The sequence below is a fragment of the Podarcis melisellensis genome (assembly GCF_964234715.1).
Source record: "Podarcis melisellensis genome assembly, chromosome: 2".
Lineage (NCBI taxonomy): Eukaryota > Metazoa > Chordata > Lepidosauria > Squamata > Lacertidae > Podarcis > Podarcis melisellensis.
Genome location: NC_138529.1, coordinates 42,686,046 through 42,699,923, shown reverse-complemented (window position 1 = coordinate 42,699,923; position 13,878 = coordinate 42,686,046). Strand labels below are relative to the sequence as shown.

Sequence of the window (13,878 nt, the reverse complement as noted above, 5' to 3'; positions counted from 1 at the left end):
GAGAAGGTATACCAAATACAGACACAAGCCAGCCAATTCCTCTGTTATAGAAGTGGATTTGTATTGGCTGAGGTCTAGTCTCAAAATATATTCTTTTATTTATGAAATTCCATGGCGCATGGAAACAGTTGCTTTCCAAAGAAAATCTTACAGCCTTTTGCAAGTTCAGAGACGACCATATTGAGGACAAAAATCTGTGACCTATCATCTGGGTCGTGATAACCCATAAAAGCTATACCCAAGTTCAATTCAGTTAGATCCTCTGCTACTTTTACTAAACACCATTACTGTTGCCAAAACTCATTATGCCAAAAACTGGAGGGAAATTAAAATTCCAACTTTGAAAGAAAAACATTTGAAAATGCATGTGATTTACCTTGTGTGTCAAAATTAGCTACAGTAATTTTGTGTTGGCAGCAAGTCTATCAACCACTGGATGCCTTTTGCAATAAAGTAACAACAGCAGCCCTTAAAATAATCCCAAACCCACAAATATATGTTACAATGTTATAACATGCGCTACTGTGTTTGTACAACCTTTTGGAATGGCATTTCCTTCCCTCTTTTCCTGACAGATGTGATTTATCATTAAATTAGAAGGTTAATCATAAATTAATTTTTAAAAAATAAAAATAATTAAATTAATAGCTTGTCTTTTTATTTAAAATAAAAACACTCCTGAGTACCAGGTGAATGCCTTTCAGGTCTTGAATCCCATTCCTTACTCCCCCAGAGTTGCCCATCATCTGGCTAAATCTTCTCTTTTCCCTTTGCAAATCATGCCTATGTTTAGGAGGGGATAAGGAAGACATGTACAACAACAGCAGTGGAACAGCTGCCTTGGCCCTGGAAACAGATCTGAGGTCACAGCAATAGAATGAGCATTAATAAGGCCTAAGCAAACAGTGTTATCTGGAGTTCCAGCTGCAGCGTAAGGTGTAAGTACCTGGCACATACTCAAAACAAACCCTCAACAGCTTCTATGCCATGTGTGTAATGGTCCGTAAACAGCTCTAAAAGAGAGGAGGAGCAAAGCACTATTTACCTCACCAAGAGGCACAGAAAAGTTAGCTCACAGGAAAGGGATTTGATAGGGGAACTGAAGTAGTTAGAAGCAGCATTATCAGAAAAACAGATGGGGGAAGAAAACCAGTGATTTATTTTTATTTATTTTTTGCACTGAACAAGTGAGACAATACCTTTATTGCGGTCAATTAAGGTTTAAATGTTAGATAAAAGCCTTTAGAGAACACTTACTTAGATATTCTAAAGAAGAAAGAGGCAAGTAAATCAATACACATCACCAGTTCTTTCCTTTTCATCATCTCCTCATTCAAAAGCTCGTTCCCAGCATTTTATACCTTAATTTGTTGTGCACAATGTACTTTACAGGCTAAAGTCCAAACAGCCCAACTCCACAAAAAGTGGGGTCTCATTCCAGATCAGGGCCACTGTCTTTTGCAAACTGTCCTCCCAAGCTAATTGCCCAGAAGGTGCTGTTCACTGCAAATAGCTTAATAAGGTAAAGGTACCCCTGCCCGTACGGGCCAGTCGTGTCCGACTCTAGGGTTGTGCGCCCATCTCACTCTAGAGGCCGGGAGCCAGCGCTGTCCGCAGACACATCCGGGTCACGTGGCCAGCGTGACGAAGCTGCTCCGGCGACCGGCACCAGAGCAGCACACGGAAACGCCGTTTACCTTCCCGCTATAAAGCGGTACCTATTTATCTACTTGCACTTAAGGGTGCTTTCGAACTGCTAGGTAGGCAGGAGGTGGGACCGAACGACGGGAGCTCACTCCGCCGCGGGGATTCGAACCGCCGACCATGCGATCGGCAAGTCCTAGGCTCTGAGGTTTTACCCACAGCGCCACCCAAATAGCTTATTCAGGGCAAATAGAAATTGGAGGGTGGTGGTTATTGGCAGAAAAATGTTGTGTTCCTGCACAACATTTTCCTTATGTAAAAACAAAACATAGCCAGTGCTCAGCACAATTTTAAAAATGTGTGATAAACACTAGCATGCATTTTGCCTCCTAATATAAACAAAAAATGACAGATTGCTCATCAGAAGAGCATGTAGCCTAAATGCTGGTGGAGGGAGACAAAGAAAGAGACTGAAAATGGTAACAAGGGAAGACTAGAAATGGAATGATGGTGGGGACATAGGAGCAGCATAAGATTATGAGGTGTGGGAAAAGGTTTTTCTTCCTATCTTTTAATACTAGAAATCAGGTCCATCTAGTGAAGCTGACAATGGGAAGATACGGGACAGACAAAATAAAGTATTTATTCAAAGAGCACATGGTTAAAACTATGGCATTTGAACCCACTAGATGCAGTGATGGCCACGCTTTTGGACAGCTTTACAATTTACAATAAATTCATGGAGGAGAAGGATACTAGTCATTAAGCCTATGTACTTCATTTTGTGCTGGAGGCCTTTGAATACTTTGAATGCTTGGAATCACAAATGAGGACAGAGAGAGTTCAATTGTACAAGTCTGGGAATTCTAAAAGATAGTTTATCTATTAGTCCTTGCAAATGAAAACATGCCAGTCAGTAATTTTAGTAAATTCTGGCTTACTAGTGTCTCTCCTTGTCTTTAAAGAAAAACTAAAGAGGAGTAACTGGACATACAACTGTCAGTAAAGTTGCATACTATTTTAGCATGAAAAATCCACAGGTAAATGCTTCCTAAATAATTGACGGTGATAGTATAACTGCTAATTCAAACCACAGGTACTTAGCACCCATTGAACAGCATTGCCCCTTATTCCAGGAATGAGTCCTAGACATACTCAGCAGGGGAGATGTGGATATATTTCACTCTTCCTGGTTCCCTCCAAATATGCAAATAAGCAAGTTTCCTATCCCACATGACTTGTACCTGAAGGGCATTATTTGTTTATTTGTGTGAAATATGTTTACCCTGCCAATCCTCAAAAGCTCAAGGTGCCTAACAGATTCACACAATAAAAGCATCAGATAATAATTACCAAGAAACAAAAGCAGCAAGATAAAACATTGTCCCAGAAACATACAAGAAACAATAAAAGCCCATCAGGAACCATGCAAAGCCACAAAAATTCCAGCACTACCAATAAAAATTAAAACACCCACACCCACACGTAGGAAAATCGCCTCCAAGTCCCAAGGCAGGTTTTCCATATGAAGACTCAGCTAAGGTGGCCAGTTATGCATTGTCAAAAACAAGAATTTGCATCACCACAAGACAGACCGAAAAAGGACATCAATTTGCATAAAATGTTAATGTGGAAATTTTACATATAGATGCAAATTTAGAACCAATGGCTTTAATTTAAATAAAAACAAAATACATCTCACCATAGCAGGGATGACACCAGGTCCCTTATAAGCCTGCTCAGTCTGCTCTTTAGATGCTGCTAACTTCTGATGAGCAAATTCAAGGCTCCTGCTCTCGCCTTTTGTGGTTCCTTATCCTTAGACCATGCATGGACACCTTCAAACAGCAGGCTGTCCTCTGTAAAGTCAAGCATATGGCTACCCTGGACACAGACCTTGTGATCCTTAGCATAATGAAATCTAAAGCAGAAAGTACTATTTTGTACGGTTGTGTGGTGTGCCCTCTTAATTTTGATACTTCTCTGCAAGCAACTAATACAGTATAAGCGTTTGGGACAGGGATTGCCTAGACCTGTACACAGTTCCCTAAACCAGCACAGGATGCACTTGTCTCGCTATGAATAAAGTACAGGCTGTGGAGAAGCACTGCTACCTGCAGATATAAGAATAATTACAAAACACACACACAAGACTATTCATCACCCGGCAAGTTCAGTCTGGAAAAAAACCAACCCAGAAATGTAACTATATGAATCGTGATGCTTTTAAAAATGCACTCTCATTCTAATAGCAAACTCAGCAGGTGAATGTCAAGTGCCGACAAGACTGTAGTCAAAATGGAGCCCGTGAAAAACAAGAAGCGTTCTAACAGGAATCTGAAGGCTTGCAGGAGTAGAAGGAAAAACCTGGGCAAAAGAACCCACCAGCTCGCCTAATGAAGACAGTATTGCTCAGTGGTTGCAAAAGGATGAGTTTCTTGTAGGGGGTGGGGTGGAAAACTGAGGGCGGGGGAGAGAGGTGGAATGGAGTGGAATATCCTGGAAAAGAGCATGGCTGGCTGGCTGGCATCCTGGACAGGAGCACTCCACCCTACATTTTGTTGCACTTGACTTATCTAATGTAGCATGGACAAAAATCCCACTGTTTCATTGCTTGGCTTGCTGTTTCCACTGGATCCTCTCAATATGCAAGTCCTTGGCACAGCAGAAGGGCATCCTTTTATCAGCAGTCCTTCCTCACCAATATCACCCCATTCCTCCCCAGACCGAGTACAAGATAACGCTGTAATGCATTCATCTGGATAGTTCATTCAAGCATCCCTCTAGGGAAGAGACAGAGCTGACAGAGCTTACATTGCTCATGGGGCAGCAAATACACAGTTGTGTTGTCATCAGCATACTGATGATACTCAACCCTATGCTTAGCCTTGAAATCCCTGAGCAGCTGTATTTATATGTTGAACAACATGAGGGACATTGCATTTCAAGTCTCTTGGGAGTGACGCATAACCATCCATCATCACCAATTAACTCCAATCTTGTATGACTCAAACCACTGATTGGCAGCTCTCGTCACACCAGCAGTCTCTGAGATGCTATAGCAAGAATCCATGATCAACTCTGTAAAAGATTTATGTATGCTCCAGTACGACCAAGATGGCCATATCTTTCCTCAATGTAAGGTTGTCAGTGCATCTCTGCTCCAGAGATAGATGGGACATGTCTCAGAATTATCCTAAGGTACAAAGATTCCAAAGATGGGGTTCATATGGGAGGGATATTAGGAAATTTGCTATGTGTCTGGCTTACTGGGGAGGAAGATGAGAGAAAAGGCATCCTTTAACTTGCCACACCTAAAACTCAAATTCTACCTTGAAATATACATGTGACAGGTGGATTAAGATTAAAAGATAACTTTATGTTGTTGAAGATGCGCAATATTTATTCTTTATTTGTTTGCTAAATTTGTATCCTGCCTTTCCATCTGATGCTGATCAAAGCAGTTAATGATAGTAAAATACAAAATAGCAATTAAAATATTAAAAGCAGGTAGGTAAAACATCAGTAAAGGCAATGAAAAAACAGCTAGCTGAACATTTTGCAGTATTTACATTCAGCCATAAGAAGTAAGTTAATAAGGCCAAATACACCTCTGTCTGTTAGGAAAACGTAATTCTAGAACTGGATAGTTAGCCTCCCTTGGCAAGGAGTTCCAGGGCTTGGGAGCAGTCACTGAGAAGGTCCTCTCTCAAGTATCACAAAAAGCACCTTAGATGTTGACAGGACAAAAAATAAGGATCTCTCCCAAAGAGCTTAAAAACCTAGGAAGGTTCATATAGGAGAACAGTGTCTTTTCAGATAATCTGGTCCCAATCCATGTAGGGCTTTGCAAGTCAAAACGAACACTTTGAATTCTGTCAAGAAGATGGGACAGGAAGCCAACAGACTGGCTGCAAAATTCTTAACCAGCAAAAGTTTCCAAACACCTCTCAAGGAGCACATTACGGTATCCAAACAATAATATGTCACTGTGGGTAGATCCGGTATCTCTAAAAGTGCAGTTGGCACACTAGTCTTAGCTGCACAAAAGCATTCCTGGGCACTGGCCACACCTAAGTTTGTGGCTCTGTGATTTCAAGAGACACTTCTTAACTATTCTGCTAATGTGTTTTGCCTGTCTGTCTTTTCTTCCATGTGTGTCCGTGTGTACATATAGTCTGTTCAAGGGCCCCCTAAAAGAAATAGGCTGTTATGAAATATGCCTGTAGCTTTCAGAATACCTGGTAACAAAGAACAGGTCTGCTGCAGGCTGTGACAGTATACAATAGACTCCAAGGATTCTTCTCCCACGCTTGTTCCTGAGTACTATGTAATATCCTAGATGTAACAAACCCATCACTTAACATTCCAGTCTTGCTTCCAATTTTCATTTTTCAGAAAGTTATTGAGATTCAGCAAGCTACATCTTTATAAGGTTGTCATCCTGCTGTGGTTCTGCTATAGCACATGTAGTCCTGTCAAGCTGTCTTTTAAGTGAGGCTGGGTACCTTTTAGCATTTCGAACAGATGTGCCAGTGAAAGTGTATTTCTATTATGGTACCTTGTCCTAACACACATGCACCAAGTTTCTGCTTCGAATGGAAAGTTCCTTTCACTTGCTGGTGCAAGAAAAGTCCTGTCCCTCCCCTTTGAAAAAGTGCTGCTTTCTCAGACTACCAGAGATGTCGCTCGTTGTTGTTGTTGTTTAGACATTTAGTCATGTCCGACTCATCGCTCATACACTGGATTTAAACCTCTATAGCCGAAGCAGCAGCTGCAACACATAGAACTGGTGTACAGTTTTGTTAATATAGAAATATATGCATACTGCATTTTAAAGGTAAAGGGACCCCTGACCATTAGGTCCACTCGTGGCCGACTCTGGGGTTGCGGCGCTCATCTTGCTTTATTGGCCGAGGGAGCTGGCGTACAGCTTCCGGGTCATGTGGCCAGCATGACTAAGCCACTTCTGGCGAACCAGAGCAGCGCACGGAAACACCGTTTACCTTCCCGCCAGAGCAGTACCTATTTATCTACTTGCACTTTGACGTGCTTTCGAACTGCTAGGTTGGCAAGAACAGGGACCCCGTTGCAGGGATTTGAACCGCTGACCTTCTGATCGGCAAGTCCTAGGCTCTGTGGTTTAACCCACAGCACCACCCACAACCCATGCTGCATTTTAGGTGTTCCCTAATCTAAGAGAGCTTAAATGGGAGGAAGGCCACGCTGATAGACACTTGGTGGGACTAGTATCAACTCATCTAAGCAAAAGGTACAGCATCACCCAGCTGCTTTAGCATTAGTTGGCCCAACACAAAGGTGCCTTCCAATAACTAGGATGGAAATAAGACAGATGTTGCTGGGACAGATCATCATTCCATTATAAATGGAAAAACCAGAAAGGCCCCCTTCCTACTGTAGACTCCAGACCCTTCCTATTGCAATAATTCAGAGACAATAAAGCTGTAGAAGAGCACCCTGTGCTTTAATCATTATGGGGCAGCTAGTTGTCCCCACACTTCTTGAAGTCCCAGAAGAGCTGCCCGAGGAAGCAAATGATCTGAATTTCTTTCCTGCCTATCATCCCATTAACACCTGGATCCTTCTGACAGCTGTGCCAAAACATTTCCTGCTCGGGTTTCCCCAGAACCCTGTTATCTTGCTTCACAGTCAATATTCTCTATAGAAAGTAATGATGGCCTGTGAGTCCACATCCATAAACTGACAGCCCTTTGCACACAATGCCCCTTTCCCTCTCAAGGGAAAGTGAGGAACTGGCTGAGGTACAGATCAGTCTTCAAGGGAATACAAAGCAAAGGGGAAAACAAGGTCTGACCTGCTGCATTTTATTAGCTTCTGTTTCTTTCCTCTCTGACCAACGAAACATATTTCTCTCTTCCACCAAACCCACTACTTCCTCATTAAAACTTTTCCTCCAGGTTCACTTTTCTGCAGGCTGTATTAGACATATCTCCCCTATTGCATCGTTAGCACACCTTTAACAAGCTCTCTGCTGTTCCTTGGCCATGTCTTTTAGGAACTAATTGTGCTGTGCATAGAACCTGGCACACACCTGACACTACATTATGCATGAAACAGTACTAGTCCTCAACCAGCATGAGTCTTAGGCTGCAATCTTAACCTTGGTTACTCAGAAGTTCCATTGAATTCAATGGAGCTTACTCCCAGGTTGGTGGGGTTAGGACTGCATCACACACCATTCTTCATTCTACACTTAAGGACAGAACTTCAGAACCCTGTTCTCTAGCTTCCCCTCAAAACATCTCAACGTTTCTGAATCTCTTCCTTTCTGAAAGGCATATTCAGGAAATCATATATGAATAATATTCCTTATCCTTTCCACCTTTCTGAAGCTGTTCTAGATCCCAAGTCCTACACTCTCCAGACTACACTGAATTCTAAAGGTGAGGTAATAAGAAGTTGTTGTGATAGCTACATTTTTTTAGTTGCTTCAGGGACTTCAGAGTGGAGGTTTACCTACATAACAGTTCAGCTGAGAGAGAGAATGACTTGAATCAATACTACCGCATGGTCAAATATGGATATGAACATGGGCTTCCAATATTCAGGCCCAACAGTGTATCTACTGCATGCACTGGGCATCATTCCTAGTAATCACTACCCCTGACTGAACGATAGGGAATTCTCTCCCTACTACACACACACACACACAAAACTAGACAAAAAGCACACATCTCCAAATGAACAAAGGGCTTTCACAGGAAAAAGACATTAGTTAACAATTAAAAGCCTTGATAGTATTGAAAGTAAGTTGTGGACCAATTTCCTCTCACCTTTCGACACAGAAAAAGAAAAACTCACCCAGAGAACACAGGCTCTACTGGGCAGACGGCTCTAAAACCTCCCCCTGAACAGTCATCCTGGTCACAGCTGACACTTGAGCATCTAATACCAAGGCTGGGCCCAAGAGTGCTCCCAGGTTCTTTCAAGAGGAAAGCAACTGCATCCAGGAGGCAATCCCTCAACTGGCTGGCCTCCTGACAAATAGCAGAATCTCATTGGCCTCCCTAGAATCAGATGGCGAGGAGATAAAGAGCTGCATATCATCAGTACACTGATGCACTCAAGAACAGTGTGCTGGGTCAGGCCAATGTCTCATCTAGTCCAGCATCCTGTTCTCACAGCAGTCCACCAGAAGCCTCTGGGAAACCTACAAGCAGGACCCGAGCACAAGAGCACTCTCCTCTCCTGGAGTTTCCAGCAACTGGTATTCAGAACCACACTGCTTCCGACTGTGGAGGCAGAGCACAGTAGTAGCCGTTGATAGCCTTATGAAAATCCACTCAATCCCAGATGATCTCTCTCAGACATTTCCTGTATATATTTAAGAGCACAGGAGAGAAAACTGAACCCTGCAGGACCCCATAGATCAAAAGGATGAGCGTGAGTTCCCCAGCACCACTTTCTTGCAAGGAAGAACTGCAGCCTCACCCTAGCAAGGAAGCCCATGAGGATATAATGGTCAAGGGAACTAAAAGCTGCTGAAAGTTCCAGGAGAAATCAAATTTTACACCCCCCCAAAAAATAATTCCTGCAGACAGCCATGAATGTCTACCTCCATGTGAAGACCATCTACTTAGGATAGCCAATGCTGTTTCGGAACCAAAACCAGGCCGGAAATGGATCCAGATAATCATTTTCATGCAGGAATTCTATTACTCAGGTCCTTTACCCAAAATAGGAGTGTTCAACTTTAGCTCTGACAGTTGGATTGAATCAAGTCGATTCCACTGCTCTGAACAGCTAAGATTGCATATATATATATATATATATATATATATATATATATATATTTGCTTTCGTAGATTTTCACGGGTACAGGAATGCAGGTTTTGGTGTCCTCGGGTGTCTTCCCGTGTTCCAGTAACAAGAAGCCGAAAGCACCAGCCTGAAGATGACGAGTGAGACCTCGTCGAAACGTCGCCTAGACACCCCAACTTTTACACGGGAAGACACCCGAGGACACCAAAACCTGCATATATATATATATATATATATTTGCTTTCGTAGATTTTCACGGGTACAGGAATGCAGGTTTTGGTGTCCTCGGGTGTCTTCCCGTGTAAAAGTTGGGGTGTCTAGGCGACGTTTCGACGAGGTCTCACTCGTCATCTTCAGGCTGGTGCTTTCGCCTTCTTGAAAAGGCACACTAGCCTGGGAACTTCCTCTCTGCCCAGAACATTGGAGGCTATACACCACACCCCCTCAACAGTATTTATAGGAACTCAAACACTGAGATCCTGCTCTGTTCCAGTAACAAGAAGCCGAAAGCACCAGCCTGAAGATGACGAGTGAGACCTCGTCGAAACGTCGCCTAGACACCCCAACTTTTACACGGGAAGACACCCGAGGACACCAAAACCTGCATATATATATATATATATATATATATATATATATATATATATATATGCATATGCCAAACTATTGCTAGGATGGAATAGAACCCTCTCATAAGGACCCACCACCCAATTAGCCAACCCCTCTCTGACAGTGTTTATAAGCCAATAATGGGTATGGCTTAAACACACATTAAGACAACCTCACTGATCCAAAAATAATGTCTGCATCCTCAGGTTGCACAAGCTAAAAAGAATTAACAATCACTGGATGAGCAGCAGCAGAAGGTACACCATCTGACTGTTGATATGGAATCTAAACAGGAATAAATGTGAGCCAACGTGTCTTGCAAACTAGTCACAGCTGGCTACCAAGCCTTGTCAAATGCAGACTAGTGACTTGCCTAATGCCAACTCCCAAGTTTGCGGCTGAGGCAATATTTGAACTGGGAACTTCACAACCCACATTCATACAAATCAATTTGATGAATTTTTTCCCTCAGAAGTAGGTCCCAAAGCATTCGGTAGGACTTGCTACCTAATAAGAGTGCTCATGATTGCCATCTCAGCCAGTCTCTGTATGAAAAATCTTTATTCCTTATAGCAGCCTGTATTTTGTCCTGAAGAACCTCAGAGATTCTCTATACAGCTAAGAGGAGGCAGTACAGTGAAATAAGCAAATGGCTTATCACAGCAGCGTGGTTAAGATCTGGTGTCTCGTATCTTTCAGGCTGCCTTATATTTACAATACTGCTCTTTATAGTATCTAGTGAGATGGAATATTTTCCCCATGGTACATTCAAAGAACGAACGTCACACACCCCAAGTGATTCACTACAGGTGTTGATGACAGACGAGTTGAATTCAGTCCACTGCCCTCAGGACCTAGCTAGAACTCCAATCAAAAGGCTGAAGAAGATGAAGACCAGTTCCAGCCCACGTACTGCTGTTCACACCAATATATCACAACAGCCTATTGTGAATCTGTTATAGGTAAAAGGTAAAGGACCCCTGGATGGTTAAGTCCAGTCAAAGGTGACTATAGGATTGCAGCTCTCTTCTCGCTTTCAGGCCAAGGGAGACAGTGTTTGTCCGCAGACAGTTTTTCCGGGTCATGTGGCCAGCATGACTAAACCGCTTCTGGCGCAACGGAATACCGTGACAGAAACCAGAGCACACGGAAATGCTGCTTACCCCTCCGTCGCAGTGGTACCTATTTATCTACTTGCACTGGCACGCTTTCGAACTGCTAGGTTGTGAATCTGTTATGGACACTTCCAGCTAAGGTAACTTCACCAGGTTGTTTACTGGGCTGTCTTAAGAGCACTGGGATGGGGTGGATGTCAAAGAACAGGTTCAATCCACAGCATCACCAGGTAGTTCTGGGAAAGACTCTGCCTGAAACCCTGGATAGCTGCTGCTAGTACAGTGGTACCTCAGGTTAAGAACTTAATTCATTCTGGGGGTCTGTTCTTAACCTGAAACTGTTCTTAACCTGAAGCATCACTTTAGCTAAGGGGGCCTCCTGCAGCTGCCGCTGCTGCACGATTTCTGTTCTCATCCTGAAGCAAAGTTCTTAACCCGAGGTAATATTTCTGGGTTAGTGGAGTCTGTAACCTGAAGCATATGTAACCTGAAGCATATGTAACCTGAAGCGTATGTAACCCAAGGTACCGCTGTAAATGTTAACAATCCTTGGCTAGATGGGCCAATGGTCTGATTTGGTATAAAGGCAATGTCCTGTGTTAGGAAGAGACAGTTCTTCAGGGATGGGTAGAAGATTTGTAATTCTAGATCCCACGTACAAGAAAAGCACCGCATAGAAGAGAAAAACAATAGTGCAAAAGACATCCTGCCCATTCTCTCTCACACAGGATTCTTCTTACTCCCCAGGCCATATCTGACCCTGATCTATATCAAGATGCCTCTAGCTGCTGCCTTTATAGACATCAGTCCATCACCCAGGGTCAAGGGTCAAAGCAATCTACCAAGCTGCAGACTCTGGAGCTGGCAGTTCCCTGGCCCTGAGCTCCGGCTGTTCTTGTTAAAGCAGAAGCCAGGGACCTAAGGGGCAGTTGGAAACGGCATGCACCATCCCTGCTGGAAGCATCTGTTCCTTGGAGCAGACGGTGAGACAAAAATAATCCACAACCTCACCATCTCCGTCCGCCTGCATAGGGTTCCTTGAAAGTCAGGCAGCCACCAAGTTAGCCGGAGCCAAGCAATAAAGAGAAGGTGACCTGACTTACTTTCTAACTTTAGGGAGAAAGGGAATACAGATTCAGGAGACACCCCAGGAGCCTGGCAGCATTTCCGCCCGCTTCCCTGTTTGGTGCTGAATAATGCACATATGCACCACATACACACAGAGAATGGGGTGGGAAACAATATCACAGGGTTGGGAGACTACCAGAGCTTAGAAAGCTGAGTGGGGTGGGGGGCTCCCCATGTTTTTATGCCTCCATCCTAGCCTGGTCTGAGCAGATGCAGCCCTCCCAGTGCTAAGCAAGATGCCCACCTAGGGGAGAACAGGAGTTACTGCTTGCAATGCAAGATGGAAATATACCTAGCAGAGGAGAGAGCAACATATTAAAAACAGATACTGGAGAGCAATGAGGGTAGAGAGGCTTGATCCAAGGCTGCCTTGGGATGAATGAATGAGACCCAGCAAGATGAGGAAATCATTGCACCTCGCTGCTCTTCTTTCCCCCAGCCCCTTTGCAAGCATCTTAAATTAAGAGTCTCCAGCCCAGAACTCTTCCCGGCACACCAGACGCTGTCCCCACATATACAGCGATGGGGCGCCTGCCCCTCGCCGTGTTCAATGCAGAGGATGGGATGGCTGCCTAAGTGCCCGTCCGCCTTTGTGCCCTAGAAGCCGAGAATGGCAAACGGATTCTGCCGCGGGGAATCCTTCCCCAGCCCGGCGCCGAGGCAGCGGGGTTTGCCAGCCACACACTCACCTGTATCTCCTCAGAGATCCCTGCTGGCAGCTAGCGAAGAGTTAACGCTGCCAGCTGTGCCTGGCATCGCTGGCTGCCAAGTGTCCTGCCCAGGCACCTCGACGGCACATCCCAGTCCGCCGCTGCCCGGAGGGGCCAGGAGGGGGGCCAGGTAAGGGGGGTGGGAAGGAGGAAGGGTGGCTGGTGGGGGCGCAGCCGGGAGCCAGCCTCAGGGCATGGTGGTCCCCTAGACGCCGCTCTGGCATTGAACCAGCATGGAGGAGGAGGAGGAGGGAGGGAGGGAGGGAGGGGAGGAGAGACAGAGAGCAAGAGGAGGAGGGAGGGAGGGAGGAGGCACCGAGCAGTTCCCAGGAGGGCTCCGAAGTGGGAGGAGGCGGGAATGGGGTGGAGGGACACCCGCTGCCCACTCCCTTTTCTGGGCAGACCCGCGAGGGAGGGAGGGAGGAGGGCGCCTGCTGCAATTAAGGCTCCCACATGGCGACCACCGCTCAGCAGCCGCCCAGTCAGCTCGCCTCAGGCTTGTGGAGGCGGGAAAGGGTTCAGGGGGCCAGCCCGGGTCGCCCTCCCCGAAAGCTGCGTGGCGGATCCTCCCCCGCCCGGCTTTCCCGCCGTTTCGCCTCCCGCTCCCCTCGCGCGCACCCCTCCTCCTCCTCCTCCCTCCGATTCCTCGCACGTGGCTCTTCACGAAATAATTATTTGGGGGGGGGAAAGAACCCTGACAGGAGGAGCCAGCCTTCAATTATTTATGCCGACAACAAACCCAAAACGGTAATTACACTCGCTGCAGCTGGCGGGGCCCCAGGCGGGGCTGGACACGCCGAGGGAGGGGCGAGGGGAAGCGGCACCCTCAGCAGCTGGGGAGGGCAGGCAGGCAACCCTCTCGGTGCCTG

At 45.3% G+C, this 13,878-nt stretch overlaps 1 protein-coding gene across 1 annotated transcript in view; it reads right to left on the bottom strand.

Annotated features, from left to right (window-relative positions):
- The window catches only part of CACNA1A (calcium voltage-gated channel subunit alpha1 A), a 269,886-nt gene extending 256,671 nt beyond the window's left edge, over positions 1-13,215 (bottom strand). The window contains exon 1 of the mRNA XM_081900883.1: positions 12,989-13,215. The gene's annotated coding sequence lies outside the window, so the exon portion shown is untranslated. The remainder of the gene's footprint in view (positions 1-12,988) is intronic.
- Positions 13,216-13,878: the final 663 nt, after the last annotated feature.